The sequence below is a fragment of the Oncorhynchus gorbuscha genome, linkage group LG09 (genome assembly GCF_021184085.1).
Source record: "Oncorhynchus gorbuscha isolate QuinsamMale2020 ecotype Even-year linkage group LG09, OgorEven_v1.0, whole genome shotgun sequence".
NCBI lineage: Eukaryota > Metazoa > Chordata > Actinopteri > Salmoniformes > Salmonidae > Oncorhynchus > Oncorhynchus gorbuscha.
In genome coordinates, this window is record NC_060181.1 from 73,450,170 (window position 1) to 73,465,451 (window position 15,282).

Consider the following 15,282-nt stretch of genomic DNA (forward strand, 5'->3'; position numbering starts at 1 on the left):
GATGTATACAGAGAAGAGAGTCGGCGAGTCGAAATCCTTAGCAGGTCGATAAATACGGCTGCACAGTAATGTCTCTTATCGATGGCGAAACTAGAGCTGAGACGGTACGGTGGGATTTGAAATAGTCGGTAATCTGTTCGTTAATTTGGCTTTCGAAGATCTTAGAAAGACAGGGTAGAATAGATATAGGTCTGTAGCAGTTTGGGTCTAGAGTGTCTCCCCCTTTGAAGAGGGGGATGACCGCGGCAGCTTTCCAATCTATGGGAATCTCAGACGATAGGTTGAACAGGCCAGTAATAGGGGTTGCAACAATTTCGGCAGATAACTTTAGAAAGAAAGGGTCCAGATTGTCTAGGCAGGCTGATTGTAGGGGTCCAGATTTTGCAGCTCTTTCAGAAGATCAGCCATCTGGATTTGGGTGAAGGAGAAGGAGAAGTGGGGGAGGTTTGGGCGAGTTGCTGTGGGGATCGCAGGGCTGTTGACCGGGGTAGGGGTAGCCAGGTGGAAAGCATGGCCAGCCGTAGAAAAACGCTGTTTGAAATTCTCAATTATAGTGGATTTATCGGTGGTAACAGTGTTTCCTAGCCTCAGTGTAGTGGGGAGCTGGGAGGAGGTGCTCTTATTCTCTATGGACTTTAAAGTGTCCCAGAACTTTTTTGAGTTTGTGCTACAGGATGCAAATTTCTGCTTGAAAAAGCTAGCCTTAGTTTTCCTAACTGCCTGTGTATATTTGTTCCTAACTTCCCTGAAAAGTTGCATATGACGGGGGCTGTTCGATGCTAATGCAGAACGCCACAGGATGTTTTTGTGCTTGTCAAGGGCAGTCACGTCTGGAAAGAACCAAGGGCTATATCTGTTCATGAATGGGTCATGCTTATTTAAGTTGGTGAGGAAGGCACTTTTAAAGAATAACCAGACATCCTCTACTGATGGGATAAGGTCAACATCCTTCCAGGATACCCGGGCCAGATCAATTAGAAAGGCCTGCTCGCTGAAGTGTTTTAGGGAGCGTTTGACAGTGATGAGGGGTGGTCTTTTGACCGCAGACCCATTACGGTTGCAGGCAATGAGGCAGTGATCGCTGAGATCTTGGTTGAAAACAACAGAGGTGTATTTGGAGGGCAAGTTGTGCAGTCCTCACTACCCTCTGGAGAGCCTTACGGTTGAGGGCGGAGCAGTTGCCGTACCAGGCGGTGATACAGCCCGCCAGGATGCTCTCGATTGTGCATCTGTAGAAGTTTGTGAGTGCTTTTGGTGACAAGCCGAATTTCTTCAGCCTCCTGAGGTTGAATAGGCGCTGCTGCGCCTTCTTCACGACGCTGTCAGTGTGAGTGGACCAATTCAGTTTGTCTGTGATGTGTATGCCGAGGAACTTAAAACTAGCTACCCTCTCCACTACTGTTCCATCGATGTGGATAGGGGGGTGTTCCCTCTGCTGTTTCCTGAAGTCCACAATCATCTCCTTAGTTTTGTTGACGTTGAGTGTGAGGTTATTTTCCTGACACCACACTCAGAGGGCCCTCACCTCCTCCCTGTAGGCCGTCTCGTCGTTGTTGGTAATCAAGCCTACCACTGTTGTGTCTTCCGCAAACTTGATGATTGAGTTGGAGGCGTGCGTGGCCACGCAGTCATGGGTGAACAGGGAGTATAGGAGAGGGCTCAGAACGCACCCTTGTGGGGCCCCCGTGTTGAGGATCAGCGGGGAGGAGATGTTGTTGCCTACCCTCACCACCTGGGGGCGGCCCGTCAGGAAGTCCAGTACCCAGTTGCACAGGGCGGGGTCGAGGCCCAGGGTCTCGAGCTTGATGACGAGCTTGGAGGGTACTATGGTGTTGAATGCCGAGCTGTAGTCGATGAACAGCATTCTCACATAGGTATTCCTCTTGTCCAGGTGGGTTAGGGCAGTGTGCAGTGTGGTTGAGATTGCATCGTCTGTGGACCTATTTGGGCGGTAAGCAAATTGGAGTGGGTCTAGGGTGTCAGGTAGGGTGGAGGTGATATGGTCCTTGACTAGTCTCTCAAAGCACTTCATGATGACGGAAGTGAGTGCTACGGGGCGGTAGTCGTTTAGCTCAGTTACCTTAGCTTTCTTGGGAACAGGAACAATGGTGGCCCTCTTGAAGCATGTGGGAACAGCAGACTTGGTTAGGATGATATCTATGAGGGTGCCCTTGTTTACGGATTTGTGGTTGTACCTGGTAGGTTCATTGATAATTTGTGTGAGATTGAGGGCATCAAGTTTAGATTGTAGGATGGACGTGGATGTGGCAGGGCTTGAAAACTATTACGGACTATAAAGGGAAACCCAGTCGTGAGCTGCCCAGTGACACGAGCCTACCAGACAAGCTAAATGCCTTTCATCCTTGCTTTGAGGCAAGCAACACTGAAGCATGCATGAGAGCACCAGCTGTTCCGAACGACTGTGATCACACTCTCCGTAGCCAACGTGAGCAAGTCCTTTAAACAGGTCAACATTCATAAGGCCTGAATACCAGGACGTGTACTTAGAGCATGCGCGGACCAACTGATAAGTGTCTTCACTGACATTTTCAACCTCTCCCTGACCGAGTCTGTAATACCAACATGTTTCAAACAGACCACCATAGTCCCTGTACCCAAGAAAGCGAAGGTAGCCTGCCTTAATGACTACCGCCCCATAACACTCACGTCAGTAGCCACAAAATGCTTTTAAAGGCTGGTCATGGCTCACAATCACCTTCATCCCGGAAACCCTAGACCAACTCCAAGTCACATGCCGCCCCAACAAATCCACAGATGACGCAATCTCAATCGTGCTCCACACTGCCCTTTCCCACCTGGACAAAAGGAACAACTACAGTTGAAGTCGGAAGTCTGAAGCCAAACACATTTAAACTCAGTTTAACAATTCCTGACATTTAATCCTAGTAAAAATTGCCTATCTTAGGTCAGTTAGGATAACCACTTAATTTTAAGTAAGTGAAATGTCAGAATAATAGTAGAGAGAATTATATATTTCTGCTTTTATTTCCTTCATCACATTCCCAGTGGGTCAGAAGTTTACATTTACATTACATTTAAGTCATTTAGCAGATGCTCTTATCCAGAGCGACTTACAAATTGGTGCATTCACCTTATGACATCCAGTGGAACAGTCACTTTACAATAGTGCATCTAAATATTTTAAGGGGGGGGTGAGAAGGATTACTTTATCCTATCCTAGGTATTCCTTAAAGAGGTGGGGTTTCAGGTGTCTCCGGAAGGTGGTGATTGACTCCACTGTCCTGGCGTCGTGAGGGAGTTTGTTCCACCATTGGGGAGCCAGAGCAGCGAACAGTTTTGACTGGGCTGAGCGGGAACTGTACTTCCTCAGTGGTAGGGAGGCGAGCAGGCCAGAGGTGGATGAACGCAGTGCCCTTATTTGGGTGTAGGGCCTGATCAGAGCCTGGAGGTACTGAGGTGCCGTTCCCCTCACAGCTCCGTAGGCAAGCACCATGGTCTTGTAGCGGATGCGAGCTTCAACTGGAAGCCAGTGGAGAGAGCGGAGGAGCGGGGTGACGTGAGAGAACTTGGGAAGGTTGAACACTAGACGGGCTGCGGTGTTCTGGATGAGTTGTAGGGGTTTAATGGCACAGGCAGGGAGCCCAGCCAACAGCGAGTTGCAGTAATCCAGACGGGAGATGACAAGTGCCTGGATTAGGACCTGCGCCGCTTCCTGTGTGAGGCAGGGTCGTACTCTGCGGATGTTGTAGAGCATGAACCTACAGGAACGGGCCACCGCCTTGATGTTAGTTGAGAACGACAGGGTGTTGTCCAGGATCACGCCAAGGTTCTTAGCGCTCTGGGAGGAGGAAACAATGGAGTTGTCAACCGTGATGGCGAGATCATGGAACGGGCAGTCCTTCCCCGGGAGGAAGAGCAGCTCCGTCTTGCCGAAGTTCAGCTTGAGGTGGTGATCCGTCATCCACACTGATATGTCTGCCAGACATGCAGAGATGCGATTCGCCACCTGATCATCAGAAGGGGGAAAGGAGAAGATTAATTGTGTGTCGTCTGCATAGCAATGATAGGAGAGACCATGTGAGGTTATGACAGAGCCAAGTGACTTGGTGTATAGCGAGAATAGGAGAGGGCCTAGAACAGAGCCCTGGGGGACACCAGTGGTGAGAGCGCGTGGTGAGGAGACAGATTCTCGCCACGCCACCTGGTAGGAGCGACCTGTCAGGTAGGACGCAATCCAAGCGTGGGCCGCGCCGGAGATGCCCAACTCGGAGAGGGTGGAGAGGAGGATCTGATGGTTCACAGTATCGAAGGCAGCCGATAGGTCTAGAAGGATGAGAGCAGAGGAGAGAGAGTTAGCTTTAGCGGTGCGGAGCGCCTCCGTGATACAGAGAAGAGCAGTCTCAGTTGAATGACTAGTCTTGAAACCTGACTGATTTGGATCAAGAAGGTCATTCTGAGAGAGATAGCGGGAGAGCTGACCAAGGACGGCACGTTCAAGAGTTTTGGAGAGAAAAGAAAGAAGGGATACTGGTCTGTAGTTGTTGACATCGGAGGGATCGAGTGTAGGTTTTTTCAGAAGGGGTGCAACTCTCGCTCTCTTGAAGACGGAAGGGACGTAGCCAGCGGTCAGGGATAAGTTGATGAGCGAGGTGAGGTAAGGGAGAAGGTCTCCGGAAATGGTCTGGAGAAGAGAGGAGGGGATAGGGTCGAGCGGGCAGGTTGTTGGGCGGCCGGCCGTCACAAAACGCGAGATTTCATCTGGAGAGAGAGGGGAGAAAAAGGTCAGAGCACAGGGTAGGGCAGTGTGAGCAGAACCAGCGGTGTCGTTTGACTTAGCAAACGAGGATCGGATGTCGTCGACCTTCTTTTCAAAATGGCTGACGAAGTCATCTGCAGAGAGGGAGGAGGGGGGGGAGGATTCAGGAGGGAGGAGAAGGTGGCAAAGAGCTTCCTAGGGTTAGAGGCAGATGCTTGGAATTTAGAGTGGTAGAAAGTGGCTTTAGCAGCAGAGACAGAGGAGGAAAATGTAGAGAGGAGGGAGTGAAAGGATGCCAGGTCCGCAGGGAGGCGAGTTTTCCTCCATTTCCGCTCGGCTGCCCGGAGCCCTGTTCTGTGAGCTCGCAATGAGTCGTCAAGCCACGGAGCGGGAGGGGAGGACCGAGCCGGCCTGGAAGATAGGGGACATAGAGAGTCAAAGGATGCAGAAAGGGAGGAGAGGAGGGTTGAGGAGGCAGAATCAGGAGATAGGTTGGAGAAGGTTTGAGCAGAGGGAAGAGATGATAGGATGGAAGAGGAGAGAGTAGCGGGGGAGAGAGAGCGAAGGTTGGGACGGCGCGATACCATCCGAGTAGGGGCAGTGTGGGAAGTGTTGGATGAGAGCGAGAGGGAAAAGGATACAAGGTAGTGGTCGGAGACTTGGAGGGGAGTTGCAATGAGGTTAGTGGAAGAACAGCATCTAGTAAAGATGAGGTCGAGCGTATTGCCTGCCTTGTGAGTAGGGGGGGAAGGTGAGAGGGTGAGGTCAAAAGAGGAGAGGAGTGGAAAGAAGGAGGCAGAGAGGAATGAGTCAAAGGTAGACGTGGGGAGGTTAAAGTCGCCCAGAACTGTGAGAGGTGAGCCGTCCTCAGGAAAGGAGCTTATCAAGGCATCAAGCTCATTGATGAACTCTCCGAGGGGACCTGGAGGGCGATAAATGATAAGGATGTTAAGCTTAAAAGGGCTGGTAACTGTGACAGCATGAAATTCAAAGGAGGCGATAGACAGATGGGTAAGGGAAGAAAGAGAGAATGACCACTTGGGAGAGATGAGGATCCCGATGCCACCACCCCGCTGACCAGAAGCTCTCGGGGTGTGCGAGAACACGTGGGCGGACGAAGAGAGAGCAGTAGGAGTAGCAGTGTTATCTGTGGTGATCCATGTTTCTGTCAGTGCCAAGAAGTCGAGGGACTGGAGGGAGGCATAGGCTGAGATGAACTCTGCCTTGTTGGCTGCAGATCGGCAGTTCCAGAGGCTACCGGAGACCTGGAACTCCACGTGGGTTGTGCGCGCTGGGACCACCAGATTAGGGTGGCAGCGGCCACGCGGTGTGGAGCGTTTGTATGGTCTGTGCAGAGAGGAGAGAACAGGGATAGACAGACACATAGTTGACAGGCTACAGAAGAGGCTACGCTAATGCAAGGAGATTGGAATGACAAGTGGACTACACGTCTCGAATGTTCAGAAAGTTAAGCTTACGTAGCAAGAATCTTACTGACTAAAATGATTAAAATGATACAGTACTGCTGAAGTAGGCTAGCTGGCAGTGGCTGCGTTGTTGACTTTGTAGGCTAGCTGGCAGTGGCTGCGTTGTTGACACTACACTAATCAAGTCGTTCCGTTGAGTGTAATAGTTTCTACAGTGCTGCTATTCGGGGGCTAGCTGGCTAGCTAGCAGTGTTGATTACGTTACGTTGCATTAAAAGAACGACAATAGCTGGCTAGCTAACCTAGAAAATCGCTCTAGACTACACAATTATCTTTGATACACAGACGGCTATGTAGCTAGCTATGTAGCTAGCTACGATCAAACAAATCAAACCGTTGTGCTGTAATGAAATGAAATGAAAAATGTGATACTACCTGTGGAGCGAAGCGGATTGCGACCGGGTTGTTGAGTGCGGAAGTTCTATTCAGTAGACGTTGGCTAGCTGTTGGCTATCTAGCAGTGTCTCCTACGTTAAGGACGACAAATAGCTGGCTAGCTAACCTCGGTAAATTAAAATAATCACTCTAAGACTACACGCTCTAAACTACACAATTAACTTGGATACGAAGACAGCAAAGACAACTATGTAGCTAGCTAACACTACACTAATCAAGTCGTTCAGTTGAGTGTAATAGTTTCTACAGTGTTGCTATTCAGTAGACGGTGGACGTTTGCTAGCTGGCTAGCTGCTGGGCAGATAGCAGTGTAGACTACATTAGGACGACGAAATACGAAGTTGCAATAGAAGTGCTGACTGTTTCACTTTGTTGTCCTCTTTCTTTTCCTTTTTCTTCTGTCCTTCTTTTGTCCTTATTTTGTCTTCCTTTCTTCTGTTAACTAGATATTTTTTGTTGTTATTCTTTGTAAGCTAGCTAGCTTCTTCCAGGAGAGTCCCTAGCAACTGCTTAGCAACAAGTAAACAATTCTGCTAGCAATTCAGCTAGCTAAGATAACTGTACAATTTTAAGAAAAATAGTTAATTTTTCAAAAGCCTGTCTTTTTTGGTTTGTTCCTTGTTTTGTCTTCTATTGAGTCTTGCAGTTTTCTCTTGATTTTTTCGATGTACTTCACTCTAAAAAAACATTTAAATCTCAATATATACAGGAGCTCATTTTTCAGCAGCTGCTCAATTTAGAACTCCGGAATCTACATTTATCTACATAATTTACATACACTCAATTAGTATTTGGTAGCATTGCCTTTAAATTGTTTACTTGGGTCAAACATTTTGGGTAGCCTTCCACAAGCTTCCCACAAAAATTGGGTGAATTGTGGCCCATTCCTCCTGATGGAGCTGGTGTAACTGAGTCAGGTTTGTAGGCCTCCTTGCTCGCACACACCTATTCAGTTCAGCCTACAAATTCTCTATAGGATTGAGGTCAGGGATTTGTGATGGCCACTCCAATACCTTGACTTTGTTGTCCTTAAAACCATTTTGCCACAACTTCGGAAGTATGCTTCGGGTCATTGTCCATTTGGAAGACCCATTTGAAACCAAGCTTTAACTTCCTGACTGATGTTGCTTCAATATATCTACATCATTTTCTTTCCTCATGATGCCATCCATTTTGTGAAGTGCACAAGTCCCTCCTGCAGCAATGCACCCCAATAACATGATGCTGCCACCCCGTGCTTCACGGGTTGGTGTGTGGTTCTTCGGCTTGCAAGCATCCCCTTTTTTCCACCAAACATAACGATGGTCATTATGGCCAAACAGTTCTATTTTTGTTTCATCAGACCAGAGGACATTTCTCCAGAAAGTACAATCTTTGTCCCCACATGCAGTTGCAAATCGTTGTCTGGCTTTTTTAATGACGGTTTTGGAGCAGTGTCTTCTTCCTTGCTGAGCAGCCTTTCAGGTTATGTTGATATAGGACTCATTTTACTATATTTTCCCCTTTTTTAACCAGGCAAGTCAGTTAAGAACAAATTCTTATTTTCAATGACAGCCAAGGGCAGAACGACAGATTTTGTACCTTGTCAGCTCAGGGATTTGAACTTGCAACCTTTCGGTTACTAGTCCAATGCTCTAACCACTAGGCTACCCTGCCACTATGAATATATATACTTTTGTATTCATTTCCTCCAGCATTTTCACAAGGTCCTTTGCTGTTGTTCTGGGATTGTTTTGCACTTTTTCGCACCAAAGTACATTTCATCTGTTTGTGGTTTGGAAATTGCTCCCAAGGATGAACCAAACTACAATTTCTGTATGTTATTTTGATTTTCCCATTATGTCAAGCAAAAAAGCACTGAGTTTCAAGGTATGCCTTGAAATACATCCACAGGTACACCTCCAATTGACTCAAATGATGTCAATTAGCCTATCAGAAACTTCTAAAGCCATGACATCCTTTTATGGAATTTTCCAAGCTTTTTAAAAGGCAGTCAACTTCGTGTCTGTAAACTTCTGACCCACTGGAATTACAGTGAATTAATATGTCTTAACAATTGTTGGAACAAAAACAAGAAATTTGTGGAGTGGTTGAAAAACTAGTTTTAATGAACCTAAGTGTATGTAAACTTCCAACTTCAACTGTATATGAGAATGCTGTTCTTTGAGTACAGCTCAGCATTCAACGCCATAGTGCCCACAAAGCTCATCACTTAGCTAAGGACCCTGGGACTAAACACCTCCCTCTGTACCTGGATTGTGGACTTCCTGATTGGCCACCCCCAGGTAGTAAGGGTAAGCAACACATTGCCCCGCTGATCCTGAACACGGGGCCCCTCAGCAGTGCGTGATTAGTCCCCTCCTGTACTCCCTGTTCACCCACGACTGCGTGGCCAAGCACGACTCCAACACCATCATTACATTTGCTGACGACACAACAGTGGTAGTCCTGATCACCGACAACAATGAGACAGCCTATAGGGAGGTGGTCAGACACTGCCAGGACAACAACCCCTCCCTCAATGTCAGCAAGACAAAAGGAGAGGATCGTGGACTACAGTAAATGGAGGACCGAACATCGACAGAGCTGTAGTGGAGCGGGTCGAGAATTTCAAGTTCCATCCACATCACCAACAAACTATCATGGTCCAAACACACCAAGACAGTCGTGAAGAGGGCACGACAACACCTTAACCCTCCCTCAGGACTGAAAAGATTTGGCATGGGTCCCCAGATCCTCAAAAAGTTATTCAGCTGGACTATCGAGAGCATAAGGACAGTTACATAGCCGTCTGGTATGGCAACTGCTCGGCACATGGAGGATAATGCGTATGGCCAAGCTTCCTGCCATCCAGGACCTATATACTAAGCGGTGTCAGAGGAAGGCTCAAAAAAATAGTCAGACTCCAGTCACCCAAGTCAGACTGTTCTCTCTGCGCGCTTCTACCCCCCAAGCCATAAGACTGCTGAGCAATTAATCAAATGGTCAGGCGGACTATTTACATTACACCCCTCCCCCTTTGATTCTACACTACTGCTACTCGCTTTTTATCTATGCATCGTCACTTTACCCCTACATACATGTACAAACTACCTTGACTAACCCGTCTATAAACTCAGTATTGTTAATTTTTATTTAGTAAATATTTTCTTAACCGCATTGTTGGTTAAGGGCTTGCAAGTAAGCGTCTCACAGTGAGGCCTACGGTTGTAATCGGCACATGTGACAAACATAATTTCATATCTACCTCTCCCTGCACATTGTAAATATGGTACTGGAACAGACCCTGTTTTTAGTATGCTTGCTCACCCTTAAAGTTCTTATTTTTAGTATTACATTGTTATTAATTACTGAATTGTTGGGGTTAGAGCTAACAAGAAAGGCCTTTCACTGTAAAACTTGAAACCTGAGCTAAGCTTAAGACTAACACTGTTCTGTTGCCATCTAGTGGGTACTTTGGGAACTGATGGTCAAAATGCCATTTAACAACAAAAAAATTGTAAGGTTTAAAAAACATTACATTTATTCCATACAAGGGTTGGTGCAAAACAACTTGAAAGGAAAAGAGAAGGATACCTCTTTGAAGTGTCTTAAAGGGGACACTATTAGCATTTAAGATCACAAGTTCTCACATAAGTTATCAAACATCATAAGAATAGTATTTTATTTTTTATTTTTTTGTTGAAAATAAACTTTTGCAAGACTGCAGCAAACCGTAACAGATAGATGAATGATGTGGAGTGAATGATGTGGAGTGAATGATGTGGAGTGAATAATGTGGAGTGAATGATGTGGAGTGAATGATGTGGAGTGAATGATGTGGAGTGAATGATGTGGAGTGAATGATGTGGAGTGAATGATGTGGATGGTATTGGCAACATATTTCATGTTAATTGTTTTTAAGTGTACAGGGTTCCTTTTTCTCCGTTTACAGAGGTTGCATACTGAGCAACTAGGTTACTTTCAGCAGACAAACATACCAACACTACATTAACTTCAGTGTGGTCACTTCACAGAATGAATAAAACACTGTTCTCTACACTCAAACGGTTCAAGTTTAATCAAGCCCATTATAAACTGAAACTGCCATTTTGTATCATCAAATAAAATACATTGTCCCCAACCTACATCAGACAGTACATTCAGATACCAGGCAGGTCAGCACCTACCGTATGGACACATTCCACCTCTATAACTATTAAAACTCTGACAAGACAGTGAGTCAGTCTTTACTAATCAATGAATCAGTTTAGAGAAATGAAAAACATATTGTTTTGACAGACCGACAGTAAACCTCTCTTCTCGGAGTATGTTTGTTAAGTGTGTGTGGGTTTGACTGTTCTTTGTTTACATTTCCCTTAAGGAAAAGCATCTCAGTGAATCTTGGATTTCTCGAATAGACCCTCTTGAACTTACAATTCATCCTGCAGAATGAAAGAAAAGTTCATAGTTAACATGCTATTCAAATATTACAACATGGATCCATTTGGATTACATTTGCAGTGGGGAACCTTCGCGAATATACTGCGACAAAGTCATGTTGAGAAAATATGCTCATATTGCAGATTGATACACTGAGCCAACACAATCCACAGTCACTTCAATCAGACTATTAGCAGTTTTCTTGGCTGAATTAGCTAAGCCAGTAAGTCCAGAGCCCAGAAGCCAAACTATCACTTAAAAGTCTATGCCAGAGAATAACATCACTCTGCTTGACTGTAAAAGGCAAGAGGTAGCTGCTAAGATTAAAAAGCAACATGGTGATCGCAGAGTTACTGAACCGTGTAAGAAGCTTACCTTGAAGTTGGCGGCCTTGCCATGTAACCATGGAGATAGCTGCTGGAACCTCTGACGGAGGAGGTTGGCGATGTTAGTAGCATCCCGGCTGTTGACGTGCTCCCCTTTCTGGTCACGCTGGATGACGGAGGGAGGGATGATAGAGGGATGGTGGATAGAGGGATAGATGAAAGGATGAGGGAGGGATGGAGACAGAAAAGTTAGGGTACAGTGCTCTGAGGTAGAGGTCTTCACGGGTCCAAACAGTTGGACCCATTCCGATATGCATAAATTGGACCCAATATGCATAAATTATATATTTTTTAAAATTGAGACCCGTTCCGAACAGACCAGAGGACAACTAGACCCATTCAGGATAGACCTGGTCAGTGTGAGAAGAGCAGCAGAAAATTAATTTAAGCTACTTTACTAACTGGAGCGGATCACGCGAGAGAGGTGCTGCTCCAGCAGGCAGTGGAGGGGCCAAACTGAGCAGTGATGGAGAGACAAGCAACCAATCAAGACGACTCGTGCTAAACTAATAGCTGCCATAGCTAGGAAACGTAATATCAAATAGGATTACGTAGTACCGTTTGTCTGCATCATACTGGGAGAAGCTAGTTAAGCTAAGTGAAGCTGCAGTGCATGCACTTTCTCTTCTCATCATTCACTACCCACCATTGCGACCTGTACGCTCTCGTTGGTTGGCCCTCGCTTCATACTCATCGCCAAACCCACTGGCTACAGGTAATCTACAAGTCTCTGCTAGGTAAAACCCTGCCTTATCTCAGCTCACTGGTCACCATAGCAGCACCCACTCGTAGCGCGCGCTCCAGCAGGTATATCTCACTGGTCATTCCCAAAGCCAATTCCTCCTTTGGTTGTCTTTCCTTCCAGTTCTCTGCTGCCAATGACTGGAACGAACTGCAAAAATCTCTGAAGCTCATATCTCCCTCACTCGTTCCAAGCACCAGCTGTCAGAGCAGCTCATAGATCACTGCACCTGTACATACTCCATCTGTAAACAGCCCATCTATCTACCTACCTCATCCCCATACTGTATTTATTTATCTTGCTCCTTTGCACCCCAGTATCTCTACTTGCACATTCATGTTCTGCACATCTACCATTCCAGTGTTTAATTGCTATATTGCATTTCCTTTGCCACCGTGGCCTATTTGTTGCCTTAACTCCCTTATCTCATCTGCACTCGCTGTATATAAACTTTTTGTTTTCTTTTGTTCTACTGTATTATTGACTATGTTTTGTTTATTCCATGTGCAACTGTGTTGTTGTATGTGTCAAATTGCTATGCTTTATTTTGGTCAGGTTGCAGTTGCAAATGAGAACTTGTTCTCAACTAGCCTACCTGGTTAAATAAAAGGTGAAATAAAATATCCTACAGTTATAAATAACAACTCCATTCAGAATATTAAGTTGCAGCCAACCTGTTGTCTCTTGCAGTGGAGGCTGCTGGGGTGGAGGACGACTCATAATGGCTGGAATGGAGTCAATGGAATGGTATTAAACAAAGACATGGTGGTTGGTGGTTCCATGGTGGTTCCATGTAGTTGATACCACCCCATTGACTCCATTCCAGCCATTTTTATGAGTCGTCCTCCCCAGCAACCTCCGCTGGTCTCCTGGTCGTTGTAACGTATCCTTCTCCTTTAACTTTTAATTCCATTTTCCATTGATTAGATATCTCCTAACTTTTGCCACACATGGAGGCTCTGTGACTAAAGCCGATTGCCGTATTCATGACTTATGATTGGCCAACAAGCAGCTACATGCGCCACACTCCACTCTCGTGCAAGCAAGAGCAGTATAAATGATACAATTTCACTCTACTGCAGTCTCGTGTCTGCAGTCTCATTCGGATATGTACAGGCCCATCCGCACAAGTCAGTTAAAATGACAAATACAGAGACAATCATATAAGATCCAACACAGAACCGTGACATTATTTAGAATTCTTAAGCCGGTCCTGCGCGGGTCCCAGATTGGGTCTCGGGGATTAGGGTACCGATTGGATCCATGAAGACCTCTACTCTGGGGGTCTGACTGGGCCTCTCCAGAAATATAAAATGGTAAACAACTTTAGGAAAGTGGTCCTCAAATAAAATACAAGATAAAACAAGAATATCCTTCTACTGGAAATTCTGATACATAGTAAACAGGTCAAATGTACTTTGTATACTTGTGTAGCTTGATTTCAACAGGTGTATCTAGCAAGAACAGGAAGATGTAACTATACAACAGGTGTAAAAACAGGTGTATACTATACAACAGGTGTATACTGTAGGTGTATACTTCTATACTGTATGAAAACAAACTATCATTGCACAGGTGAATACTGTACAACAGGTGAATACTGTATACTGTACAACAGGTGTATACTGTACAACAGGTGAATACTGTACAACAGGTGTATACTGTACAACAGGTGTATACTGTACAACAGGTGAAAAGGTATAAATAAATAATAAATAAATCATGGACTTACCATGGTGTATCTCAAAGTCATGAATCTCAAGTCCTTTAAAGACCGCAATGCAGGGCTTTTGAATGTAGAGGGAGCCACACAGTTCTGACTCAGTAAGGCAGTCCACCTTTCCCACCTGAGAAAAAGCACGGTCCGTTTTAAACATTAAGTATCCAGACTGAAACATTGACGTGAATCAATAGTGAAATGATAGATCAATATTCAGTGGAGATTCCAAGCTACACCTTACATGTATGTGGGCCCCCCTTCAGGAGAGCCTTGAGCTTCTTATACTCATGAGACGCCATGGTCTTCTGTCCAAAGGAAAAACTGACCAGCCACCGATGGGCCAGTTTACTCTGGAGACACATGTAGAATCGAACAAAATAGAATAACTATTCTTCCTAAATATTTCAGCTTCACCACTACAGGCATGTTCCCAACTGAAATCATGTCAGAGAATAGATTATTTCATATCAAATATCTGCAACTAATTAGTATGTAGATTTATTTAATTTTTTTAACTAATAAAAAAAAACAGGGCACCCCTCAAACATCCAAGCCAGCCTACAAATGTGACAACTGTGGCCGAGCCTGCCTCTCACAGATTGGACTTCACAGCCACAGCACTAAGAGGTGGTCACCTCAAAGCTGTCACTCAACTCAGGCTGCTCAGCAGTCCATCAAGCCCACATTCACTAAACCCTCCTGATCAGGACACGAGAGAAGAGACATAAGTCAAAATAACAAAGTAGGTTCACCTGTAAACATACAGGTTCAATGAGGACTTACCAACATTCCTGCTAATTTTTGCCTCTTCTGTGACTCTAGACAGTCTATGAACAGTTATCAAAAAGACAGTATTTTTTATTTATTTTAATATTTAAAATGTATTTTACCCCTTTTTCTCCCCAATTTCATTGCCTTCCAATTGTTACAACTACAACTCCCGTAAGGGCTCGGGAGAGACGAAGGTTGAAAGTCATGCGTCCTCCGATACACAACCCAACCAAGCCGCACTGCTTCTTAACACAGCGCACATCCAACCCGGAAGCCAGCCGCACCAATATGTCGGAGGAAACACCATGCACCTGGCAACCTTGGTTAGCATGCACTGCACCCGGCCCCCACAGGAGTTGCTGGTGCGCGATGAGACAAGGATATCCCTACCGGCCAAACCCTCCCTAACCTGAACAGGCAGTTAACCCACTGTTCCTAGGCCGTCATTGAAACTAAGAATTTGTTCTTAACTGACTTGCCTCGTTAAATAAAGATAAAATAACAAAATGAATATCTATCCAGTCAAAACTCACTTGTTATTTTATGTTTGCTAAAATAATGTGTGTTTTGTACTGTTACTTTTTACATACTGAAACAGTCATTAGTTTTGAGCTAGACTA

The 15,282-nt window shown here is 45.5% G+C and overlaps 1 long non-coding RNA gene across 1 annotated transcript; it reads right to left on the minus strand.

Annotated features, from left to right (window-relative positions):
* Positions 1–10,162: 10,162 nt before the first annotated feature.
* Positions 10,163–14,926, minus strand: LOC124044039. Its single transcript, XR_006840421.1, has 5 exons — positions 14,675–14,926; positions 14,133–14,241; positions 13,904–14,018; positions 11,419–11,535; positions 10,163–11,045 (listed from the first exon to the last, which is right to left on the minus strand). It is a non-coding gene; the product is annotated as an uncharacterized LOC124044039 (long non-coding RNA).
* Positions 14,927–15,282: the final 356 nt, after the last annotated feature.